This window comes from Manis pentadactyla, chromosome 14 (genome assembly GCF_030020395.1).
Source record: "Manis pentadactyla isolate mManPen7 chromosome 14, mManPen7.hap1, whole genome shotgun sequence".
Classification (NCBI taxonomy): Eukaryota; Metazoa; Chordata; class Mammalia; order Pholidota; family Manidae; genus Manis; species Manis pentadactyla.
The window spans coordinates 782014-794479 of NC_080032.1; the positions used below are offsets into that span (position 1 = coordinate 782014).

At 43.9% G+C, this 12466-nt stretch overlaps 1 long non-coding RNA gene across 1 annotated transcript in view; it reads right to left on the reverse strand.

Moving 5' to 3' along the window:
- Positions 1-11565, reverse strand: part of LOC130680635 (uncharacterized) — a 73558-nt gene extending 61993 nt beyond the window's left edge. Inside the window, exon 1 of the long non-coding RNA XR_008993670.1 lies at positions 11404-11565. This is a non-coding gene — a long non-coding RNA (uncharacterized LOC130680635). The remainder of the gene's footprint in view (positions 1-11403) is intronic.
- Between the last annotated feature and the right edge of the window lie 901 nt (positions 11566-12466).

The window sequence follows — 12466 nt, forward strand, 5'->3', positions numbered from 1 at the left end:
CTATGACCATCGTTATGATGTGGCTATTAGAAATATTAATTAATAAGCTTGAACATCTTTATAGGGCCAGAAAATCCAAGAATTTCTACAGCTGCTGCCAGTCACCCCATGTCCCGCGGATGGTCACCTCTGGGTCTCTGCCCCACCCCTTGGTCGTTGCAGTCCACACCGCCCTCCCGAGCTTCAGGTGTGGCTCCGACTGTCTGCAGGCCCTCTCCGCCTGGACACCCCACCGACGCCTGACCCTGCCTGCTGTACGCCGACGGCCATCATTTGTGTGCCGCTCACACCCACGCCCTTCCTGCCTCAGCCCATTTTCCAGGCCTGCAGGGGCCAGCAGTAGGTACCTGACCCTTGTCGCACATCACTGCCACGGGGCTCCCTCACACCCCGCCACAGACACCCCGTGGAAGGCATCCCTTCTGACCCCACACCACCCACGTCGGCTCGGGACATGGCACCTCCTGCCTGGGCATTAGCAGAAGCCGCGCATCTGCTCTCTTTTCTTCATTCACCAAAGGGCGTCCAGAACGGATGTCAAAGTGCAGTTCTGGCTGTCATCACACCCCTTCGCTGCATCCCCCACCCCCGGACAATGAAGCACAAGCCCCTAGAGATGCAGCCCTGCGCACCTCTGCCTTCCCTCCTGCCATCTCCACCCGCCAGGAGTACATCCACACCCGCCCCTCAGGGGGAGAGCAGCTCAGGCCCACTCAGTCCCCCTGGTCTGAGGCCCACGTGGGTGTGAGTTCTGTAGAGAGCCCCCCGGTCACCCGCCACTCACTCTCCTCTCCACTTCATCGTGGCACTTTTCACACCATAGAGTGAAGCACTGCTTATCCGTCAGTCTCAGCCAGGAGACGGAGAAAGTTGAAGGTGATACCAGGTCTTACTTTGTAGCCCCAGCACCAGGCTGAGTCTTCAAATGCTTACTGAATTTAAAAAAAAAAGAAATCAATTAATTAAGTCTAAATGCTTGGATAGATGAATGGATGGATGGAGGTTTGGCTGGTGGATGAGTAGGTTCTGCCCTCCACTCCCTGGCATGGTACACGGCCCCATCCTGCCTACAGTAGCTAAGTCTCCTCCCTGGCATCGTCTCCTGTGCCATTCACAGCGGCAGAACCTGCCCCACAGCTTGCCAGTGGGCAAGCACATCTGTGCGGTGTTCCCAGTAAGATTCATGAGCAGGGGCGCTCGAGGCACAGCAGGCCTGCCTCCTAACAAGCTCTCCGGGGACCTTTGGTACCAGCTGCCAGAGGGTCCGGGAGCCTCTGTGGGCAGGTAAGTGAGCCACAGATGAGCTCCTGAGGAAACCTTCAGGACCAGAAGTCATCAGGTCGTCGCCTCTTGGAGGAAAATGGGCGAGAAGGGGCTGCCATCCTGAACAGGAGCAAACAGACTTCCCTGAACATTCCCCAGCCTGTGACTGCCAAGGACACGGACACTTTAAGCCAGGAGAAGGATGAACAGGAGGCTGTGACAGCTTGCAGACCCATTACGATGAAACACGGGAGCGAATTTCACTGGCTGCTAATTAAAGTCTAATCCCCTTTCAGAGCATCTGGCAACAGAAGCAAAGGCATTCGTTACATGTATGGGACTCGGGATAAACGGGCAATCAGTGTATTTTATCTTTTGAGGAACATTCGGAGGACATGACACCACAGTCTCGGGAAGACTCCAGCGAGGTGAGGACCCTCTAGCGGTGCTTAAACGCTGACATACAGAAGGCCTTCGACGGGCTGCATCCGTGCAGGCTGCCATCCTGTGACGGGCTACTTACCTTGCTCTCAGAATGACGCAAAGCCAAAAGTGACTTGAACTCTGGTTGAAGATTTATTACACCAGCTATGGAGGCTCTTTTATGTCGAGGACTTCTGTTAGGCTGTCTGCCCTCTTAGCATATCAGAGATGCAGTAAGTCAGCGGCAGTAAGATCAAAAGTTGAGACATTTCCAAAGAAACCATTACAATATTGTGAGTAGAGCATTCATCCAATTTAAATAAACACTTCAGGGTTTCTAACAGCCTTGGCTTGACAATCACTTTACGCTGGGGTGACAGAGTATGACAGAAAAGAGAAAAGGAAAGAAGTAGTTTGACTGTACTGGACATTGATTTGATACATGGCCATGTTACAGGAACCTGAGAAAACTGAAGTTCAGGGTTTTTTTAAAGACTGACCCAAGGTCACACAGCCGTTGAGCTGTAGTACCGTTGGTCAGAGACGGCTGAGGAGCATGGCAGGGGGCGGGCAGGGGGCCTGTGTCACCCCAGCGCCTCCCGCGGACAGGGCCGAGGACCGCCTTGCAGTATATCTGATGCGGGAGAGGGACGCTAGAGCTTCGAAGAAGGAAGGACTCTCTCCTAGAAGACAACGTACCCAGTGGTTTGGGGCTAGAAGCCACACTGCCTGTGTTGCAGAAAAATAAAAGGTGAAAAATCCTTACTTAGCAATCTCCAGGCTCCTGACAGAAGCAAACATGTGTCTTTTCTGGAGGTATTTTAAAATCGGGCCACAGAGAATTCCCCACAGATAAACTTGATTTTTTAAATTACTAAATATCTGAGGAAAACAGCCACCCCAATCTAGAGTCAATGGAAGCTAAAAAGGCAGGGGAGAGAACTGCTCTGGAGACTGGAGAGGGGAATCGTCAAATCCAAGAATATAAACATGCTCAATATAATAAAGAAGTAAAAACTGAAGGAACAAGAGACTATCAAAATTGACCATATAGTTTTAGTAAAGTACCAAGTGGGATTTCTAAAAATGAGAACAATAATTGAAATTAAAAACTCAATGAGTGAGTTAAATCGCAAAAGAGACTTAGCTGTGGAAAGACATAGTCACCTGGAAGGCAGAGTGAATAAAATTAAGCACACGCACACCTGACAGAAGAAGAAAATGCAAAGGAAGTAAAAAGCCGACTTCTGGCCAAGCAGTGTGAAGAGCCCGGTGGGCCCGGTGAACTACCCAGTGAGGCAGCCATAACTGGTGACAATTATTTCTTAGCATGACAAGTCACTGGAAATTGTTTAAAGGGCACAAAGCAATTGAAGTAATGTCTGTTCAAGAAAATTTTGGAACCAAGATGGCAGCGGAGTAGAACAGCGGAAATCTCCTCCCAAAACCACATATATCTATGAAAATATAACAAAGACAACTCTTCCTAGAATAAAGACCAGAGGACACAGGACACCATCCAGACCACATCCGCACCTGAGAGAACCCAGCGCCTCGTAAATGGGCAGCCCGAGCCAGGCCACGCCCACAGCAACAGCGGAGATTAACTCCATAGCAGCCGGGCAGGAAGCAGAAGCCCTGTCTGCGCGCAGCTGCGCAGCACAAGCCACTAGAGGCCGCTGTTCTCCCAGGAGAGGAGGGCCACAAACCAACAAGAAAGGAAGTCCTTCCAGCCGTCACTCGTCCCAGCTCTGCAAACTATTCCTATCACCATGAAAAGGCAAAGCTACAGGCAGACAAAGATCACAGAGACAACACCAGAGAAGGAGACAGACCTAACCAGTCTTCCTGACAAAGAATTCAAAATAAGAATCATAAACATGCTGACAGAGATGCAGAGAAATACGCAAGAGAAATGGGATGAAGTCCGGAGGGAGATCACAGATGCCAGAAAGGAGATCACAGAAATGAAACAAACTCTGGAAGGGTTTATAAGCAGAATGGATAGGATGCAAGAGGCCATTGATGGAATTGAAACCAGAGAACAGGAACGCATAGAAGCTGACATAGAGAGAGACAAAAGGATCTCCAGGAATGAAACAATATTAAGAGAACTGTGTGACCAATCCAAAAGGAACAATATCCGTATTATAGGGGTACCAGAAGAAGAAGAGAGAGGAAAAGGGATGGAAAGTATCTTGGAAGAAATAATTGCTGAAAACTTCCCCAAACTGGGGGAGGAAATAATCGAACAGACCACGGAAATACACAGAACCCCCAACAGAAAGGATACAAGGAGGACAACACCAAAACACATAATAATTAAAATGGCAAAGATCAAGGACAAGGAAAGAGTTTTAAAGGCAGCTAGAGAGAAAAAGGTCACCTATAAAGGAAAACCCATCAGGCTAACATCAGACTTCTCGACAGAAACCCTACAGGCCAGAAGAGAATGGCATGATATATTTAATGCAATGAAACAGAAGGGCCTTGAACCAAGGATACTGTATCCAGCACGACTATCATTCAGATACGATGGTGGGATTAAACAATTCCCAGACAAACAAAAGCTGAGGGAATTTGCTTCCCACAAACCACCTCTACAGGACATCTTACAGGGACTGCTCTAGATGGGAGCACTCCTAGAAAGAGCACAGAACAAAACACCAAACATATGAAGAATCGAGGAGGAGGAATAAGAAGGGAGAGAAGAAAAGAATCTCCAGACAGTGTATATAACAGCTCAATAAGCGAGCTAAGTTAGGCAGTAAGATCCTAAGGAGGCTAACCTTGAACCTTTGGTAACCACGAATTTAAAGCCTGCAATGGCAATAAGTACATATCTTTCAATAGTCACCCTAAATGTTAATGGACTGAATGAACCAATCAAAAGACACAGAGTAATAGAATGGATAAAAAAGCAAGACCCATCCATATGCTGCTTACAAGAACCTCACCTCAAACCCAAAGACATGTACAGACTAAAAGTCAAGGGATGGAAAAACATATTTCAGGCAAACAACAGCGAGAAGAAAGCAGGGGTTGCAGTACTAATATCAGACAAAATAGACTTCAAAACAAAGAAAGTAACAAGAGATAAAGAAGGACACTACATAATGATAAAGAGCTCAGTCCAACAAGAGGATATAACCATTCTAAATATATATGCACCCAACACAGGAGCACCAGCATATGTGAAACAAATACTAACAGAACTAAAGGGGGAAATAGACTGCAATGCATTCATTCTAGGAGACTTCAACACACCATTCACCCCAAAGGATAGATCCACTGGGCAGAAAATAAGTAAGGACACGGAAGCTCTGAACAACACAGTAGAGCAGATGGACCTAATAGACATCTATAGAACTCTACATCCAAAAACAACAGAATATACATTCTTCTCAAGCACATATGGAACATTCTCCAGAATAGACCACATACTAGGCCACAAAAAGAGCCTCAGTAAATTCCAAAAGATTGAAATCCTACCAACCAACTTTTCAGACCACAAAGGCATAAAACTAGAAATAAACTGTACAAAGACAGCAAAAAGGCTCACAAACACATGGAGGCTTAACAACACGCTCCTAAATAATCAATGGATCAATGACCAAATCAAAATGGAGATCCAGCAATATATGGAAACAAATGACAACAACAACACTAAGCCCCAACTTCTGTGGGACGCAGCAAAAGCAGTCTTAAGAGGAAAGTATATAGCAATCCAAGCATATTTAAAAAAGGAAGAACAATCCCAAATGAATGGTCTAATGTCACAATTATCGAAATTGGAAAAAGAAGAACAAATGAGGCCTAAGGTCAGCAGAAGGAGGGACATAATAAAGATCAGAGAAGAAATAAATAAAATTGAGAAGAATAAAACAATAGCAAAAATCAATGAAACCAAGAGCTGGTTCTTCGAGAAAATAAACAAAATAGATAAGCCTCTAGCCAGACTTATTAAGAGGAAAAGAGAGTCAACACAAATCAACAGTATCAGAAACGAGAAAGGAAAAATCACTACGGACCCCACAGAAATACAAAAAATTATTAGAGAATACTATGAAAACCTATATGCTAACAAGGTGGGAAACTTAGGAGAAATGGACAACTTCCTAGAAAAATACAACCTTTCAAGACTGACCCAGAAAGAAACAGAAAATCTAAACAGACCAATTACCAGCAACGAAATTGAAGCGGTAATCAAAAAACTACCAAAGAACAAAACCCCCGGGCCAGATGGATTTACCTCGGAATTTTATCAGACATACAGGGAAGACATAATACCCATTCTCCTTAAAGTTTTCCAAAAAATAGAGGAGGAGGGGATACTCCCAAACTCATTCTATGAAGCTAACATCACCCTAATACCAAAACCAGGCAAAGACACCACCAAAAAAGAAAACTACAGACCAATATCCCTGATGAATGTAGATGCAAAAATACTCAACAAAATATTAGCAAACCGAATTCAAAAATACGTCAAAAGGATCATACACCATGACCAAGTGGGATTCATCCCAGGGATGCAAGGATGGTACAACATTCGAAAGTCCATCAACATCATCCACCACATCAACAAAAAGAAAGACAAAAACCACATGATCATCTCCATAGATGCTGAAAAAGCATTTGACAAAGTTCAACATCCATTCATGATAAAAACTCTCAGCAAAATGGGAATAGAGGGCAAGTACCTCAACATAATAAAGGCCATCTATGATAAACCCACAGCCAACATTATATTGAACAGCGAGAAGCTGAAAGCATTTCCTCTGAGATCGGGAACTAGACAGGGATGCCCACTCTCTCCACTGTTATTTAACATAGTACTGGAGGTCCTAGCCACGGCAATCAGACAAAACAAAGAAATACAAGGAATCCAGATTGGTAAAGAAGAAGTTAAACTGCCACTATTTGCAGATGACATGATACTGTACATAAAAAACCCTAAAGACTCCACCCCAAAACTACTAGAACTGATATGGGAATACAGCAAAGTTGCAGGATACAAAATCAACACACAGAAATCTGTGGCTTTCCTATACACTAGCAATGAACCAACAGAAAGAGAAATCAGGAAAACAACTCCATTCACAATTGCATCAAAAAAAATAAAATACCTAGGAATAAACCTAACCAAAGAAGTGAAAGACTTATACTCTGAAAACTACAAGTCACTCTTAAGAGAAATTAAAGGGGACACTAACAGATGGAAACTCATCCCATGCTCGTGGCTAGGAAGAATTAATATCGTCAAAATGGCCATCCTGCCCAAAGCAATATACAGATTTGATGCAATCCCTATGAAACTACCAGCAACATTCCTCAATGAACTGGAACAAATAATTCAAAAATTCATATGGAAACACCAAAAACCCCAAATAGCCAAAGCAATCCTGAGAAAGAAGAATAAAGTAGGGGGGATCTCACTCCCCAACTTCAAGCTCTACTATAAAGCCATAGTAATCAAGACAATTTGGTACTGGCACAAGAGCAGAGCCACAGACCAATGGAACAGACTAGAGAATCCAGACATTAACCCAGACATATATGGCCAATTAATATTTGATAAAGGAGCCATGGACATACAATGGCGAAATAGTCTCTTCAACAGATGGTGCTGGCAAAACTGGACAGCTACATGTAGGAGAATGAAACTGGACCATTGTCTAACCCCATATACAAAAGTAAACTCAAAATGGATCAAAGACCTGAATGTAAGTCATGAAACCATTAAACTCTTGGAAGAAAACATAGGCAAAAACCTCTTAGACATAAACATGAGTGACCTCTTCTTGAACATATCTCCCCGGGCAAGGAAAACAACAGCAAAAATGAACAAGTGGGACTATATTAAGCTGAAAAGCTTCTGTACAGCAAAAGACACCATCAATAGAACAAAAAGGAACCCTACAGTATGGGAGAATATATTTGAAAATGACAGATCCAATAAAGGCTTGATGTCCAGAATATATAAAGAGCTCACACGCCTCAACAAACAAAAAACAAATAACCCAATTAAAAAATGGGCAGAGGAACTGAACAGACAGTTCTCCAAAAAAGAAATACAGATGGCCAACAGACACATGAAAAGATGCTCCACATCGCTAATTATCAGAGAAATGCAAATTAAAACTACAATGAGGTATCACCTCACACCAGTAAGGATGGCTGCCATCCAAAAGACAAATAACAACAAATGTTGGCGAGGCTGTAGAGAAAGGGGAACCCTCCTACACTGCTGGTGGGAAAGTAAGTTAGTTCAACCATTGTGGAAAGCAGTATGGAGGTACATCAAAATGCTCAAAACAGACTTCCCATTTGTCCCAGGAATTGCTCTCCTAGGAATTTACCCTAAGAATGCAGCAATCAAGTTTGAGAAAGACAGATGCACCCCTATGTTTATCGCAGCACTATTTACAATAGCCAAGAATTGGAAGCAACCTAAATGTCCATCGATAGATGAATGGATAAAGAAGATGTGGTACATATACACAATGGAATACTACTCAGCCATAAGAAAAGGGCAAATCCTACCATTTGTGGCAACATGGATGGAGCTGGAGGGTATTATGCTCAGTGAAATAAGCCAAGCGGAGAAAGAGAAATACCAAATGATTTCACTAATGTGTGGAGTATAAGAACAAAGGAAAAACTGAAGGAACAAAACAGCAGCAGAATCACAGAACTCAAGAATGGACTAACAGGTACCAAAGGGAAAGGGACTGGGGAGGATGGGTGGGTAGGGAGGGATAAGGGGGGGAGAAGTAGGGGGGTATTAAGATTAGCATGCATGGGGGGGTAGGAGAAAAGGGAGGGCTGTACAACACAGAGAAGGCAAGTAGTGATTCTACAACATTTGCTATGTTGATGGACAGTGACTGTAAAGGGGTTTATAGGGGGGACCTGCTATAGGGGAGAGCCTAGTAAACATAATATTCGTCATGTAAGTGTAGATGTAGATTAATGACACCAGAAAGAAAAAAAAAAAAGAAGGGCAGTTCCTGTGTGGAGACCTCCAATGAGTTCTACACAAGGGTATAAAGGGCATATAAAAGTGTAGGCAAAGGGTCTGTTTGTGTTTATACAGAGGATCAAAGCCTAATTTGGCTACCCCGAAAATGAATTAAGATACGATATGAAAAAGACCTTCCAACATCAGCACTCTCTGGAAGACTCATGCCAGAAGATGATCATCAAAAAACCCCAACAAGGATCCACGCACTGCTACAGCTGTAGATGCACTCATCCCACCAGCTCATGGACTTGCCATGGGAATGAGGAAGGAGATATCTAAGCTGGCCTGTGCATACAGTAAAACAACAAATTTGACTGGATCTATACTGTTGGAACTCAAACAAGAATTAGGAGAAGTGCAAATTGTAGCGCTCCAAAATCTTACAACCACAGACTATTTACTGTTAAAAGAACATATGGGATGTGAACAGTCCCCAGGAATGGGTTGTTTTAATTTGTCTGATTTCTCTCAGACTGTTCAAGTTCAGTTGGACAATCTCCACCATATCATAGATAAGTTTTCACAAATGCCTAAGGTGCCTTAATGGTTTTCTTGGTTTCACTGGAGATGGCTGGTAATTACAGATATGCTTTGGTTATGTAACTATACTCCTATTATGTTAATGTGTGTGCACAATTTAATTAGTAGTTTAAAACCTATACATGCTGAAGTTACTCTACAAGAAGATATGTCAAAGAAATAATCAATCTTCCCATGTTTTCTCCCGCCTGCTACTTCTATAGATTTTCTTCTTCCCTCCTAATTACAACCCTTAAATAGAATTCGTGCCTCATATCAAATTTACTGAGTATCATAATTCTTCCAAGTGGTAAAGATACCTCAAGACAAATGCTGGGCATAGAAGCCACAGGGCATAAGTATGCAAAGAAGTAAAAAGCTAACCTTTTCAAACAATAAGGCTTCCCTCTCACTTACCAACTTCACATTTCCCTGTATGGCCCCGGAAGATGACTGGTTAGCCAGAGACGGGTAAGATTCCTCAAGGGAGGAACAACCTAAGACAGGCACAGTCGCAGGGGGGTCATCAGGTGAGAAATTGGGGATCAACAGAGGTGAGGCTTAGAACCTCACCCCCCCGTTCTGAGAGAAATCTTCTGCATCCGTGGATGTTTTATTGCCCTCGTCTAGCTTGGATTAACACATAGTCTACAGGCACACACCTGATCATCTACATTTGCTCTCTTACAACACTAAACTATGTTTTCTACCTTTATTTTGATTCTACCTTCCACTTCAGCATTTTACTAAAAATAATAATAATAAAGAGAGAAATGTGGTATCCACATATAAATCAAGTATAAAAATCAAATGAGTATTCATATTTGAACTGACTGTGTATAGTTCATAATGCATGAGCAAAACCGAAAGTTTCTGTGATGACTGCCCTTGTACTGTTCACCATGTAACTTATTCATTATGTAAGAACTTGTTCTCCATGTAAGAACTTGTTTGTTATGCCTCAGAAGATTGGAGACTGACGAAAATTAGGCTTGGGGTGGATTAATGATTGTGCATTGAGCATTGACTCCCCTATGCAGAATTTTGTTGTTGTTAACAACCATTTGATCAATAAATATGAGAGATGCCCTCACACACAAAAAAAAAAAGTACACACTTCCAATTGTAAAATAAATAAGTAACCGGGATGTAATGTATAGCATAAGGAATATAGTCAAAACATTGTAACAACTTGGTAGGGTGATAGCTGGTACCTAGAATTATCATGTATATAAATGTTGAATCACTGTGTTGTACACCTGAAACTAATGTAATGTAATACTGTGTGTCAACTACCCTTCAATAAAAAATAATTATCTACAAAAAAAAAAAGAAATACAACAATAAATGAAATCAAAGCCTCCAAAAAAAAAAGAAAATTTACTGCATCTCAGTGAGACCTGCCATAATCCGAGGCACTTGGGACAGACAGACTTCTTTACCCCCAACCCTGCACCCCAGACGGTGTGGCCACAGCAGTGGGGTCCTCCACCACTGCTCCTCCCAGTCAGAAGGGCATGATAGCATACCCAGCACTGAGCAGCACCTGTGGGGCAGGATACCAGCCTTCCTCACCCCCTCCAGCTCTGAGCTGCAGAGGCCAGATTCCTGGCGAGGGCAGCCGAGAGGTCCCATCTGCCACCCAGCCCCACTTGTAAGGCAGAGACTATCCTCAGGGCAGGAGGCTTAGACCACTGGGGCCCCCAGCTGGCGCACTGGGGTCGTCAGAATGGAGGCTTCAGGCTGGGGAGACAGCCAAGAAGAACAGATAGAAGGTTCCCACCAAGCTCCACAGCAGTGACTCAGAGATTATGCCCAGGCAGAGGGACAGACCACGGGGACAGAGGAACTGACTTAGTAAGAAACAAGTGGGAAAGCCTAAGGGCTCTAAAAAACAGTGAATTTGGTGATGAGTAATTGAGAGGAACCTGGCAGCTCTCTGACAGCAATAAGCTCAACAACAGGCCAGCTTGTTCAGAGAGAGCAGGGAGAGAGAGGGTCAAGAAAGTCTGCCGAACCATGGCCCCAGGGGATGACCCGAGGCTCCACCCTGCAGGGGAAACAGACTTCTAAATATTCTAAAAACCTCCAGCCAAGTCACTGCACAAGTAAACTAACAGTGACATAAATCTCAGGGAGGAGCATCAGTACTGAGAGTTGCTACAACGTATTACCTCGTGTTCATGCGACCGGTGTCCCAGACGGGCGCAGGCGGAAGGAGCCCGGAGCAGTCAGCGAGAGCCGTGGGACAGAGTGGAAACGGGTCCACACCTCAAGCCGTGCGCAACACCAGGCGATGAGGATCTGAATGTGCAGGTAACACCACAGGTATCGGGGCTGTCACAAGAAAATATCCTCATGACTTTGTAGAAGTGCACTGTTTACTAAACAAGAAGGGAGGTTTCGGACGGGTGCATTTGCTGTTACTTAAAGCTGCCCATCAACAGAAGCCATACAGAGGTCAGAACAACAAATCACACACTCAAAGAGGGTGTGTAAGATATATTTTAAAACAAAGAGAATTTGAAGCCATCATGTATACAGAACTAGTAAAAAACATAAAAAACACAAGCAACCTGATAGGAAAATAGAAAAATGTATTTTGCATTTCACTTAAAGAGGAAACCTAGTCAGTAAACACATGAAAATACACTTAACTTCATAACTAATCAGAAAAATGCAAAATATAACCACAAAGAGTTACGATTCTACACCACCATACTAGGGAGAAAAACAAAACAAAACTTTAAATGTGAAAATCCAAAGAACTGGCAGGAATGTGAGCTCGGAACCCCTGGCTGGTGGGAACAGTAACAGAACGCTACAGGTTCTGATTCCCTTTGACCCGAAATCCTGTTTCCCAGCAATTCCCTGGAGAATGTCACCAGCACACATGAAGCCTCAGCTAGTGCTCTGACTGTGGAGATGCACAGGCCTGGGGACGGGATCATCATGTGGCCTCACGGTGAGACCCTCCACGGCTGCCAGGCTAATGACCTAGACCCACGTCTGCAAGTCTGGGTTGTTCTGAAGACTTGTGTTGAGTGAAGCAACCCTCAGGAGGTCGTGGAGAGCGTGATATTCCCTGTACAAACCTTAAACCGATGGAGTGCACAGAATGCCCGATTCTGAGCAGTTGAGCCTGCGTGGGAAGGAGGCGCAGGAAGGTAGGCATGCACAAATAGCTCCCAGCTCTATTCAAAATGTTCTGTTTCTTTAAAAAATAAGTAACCCGAA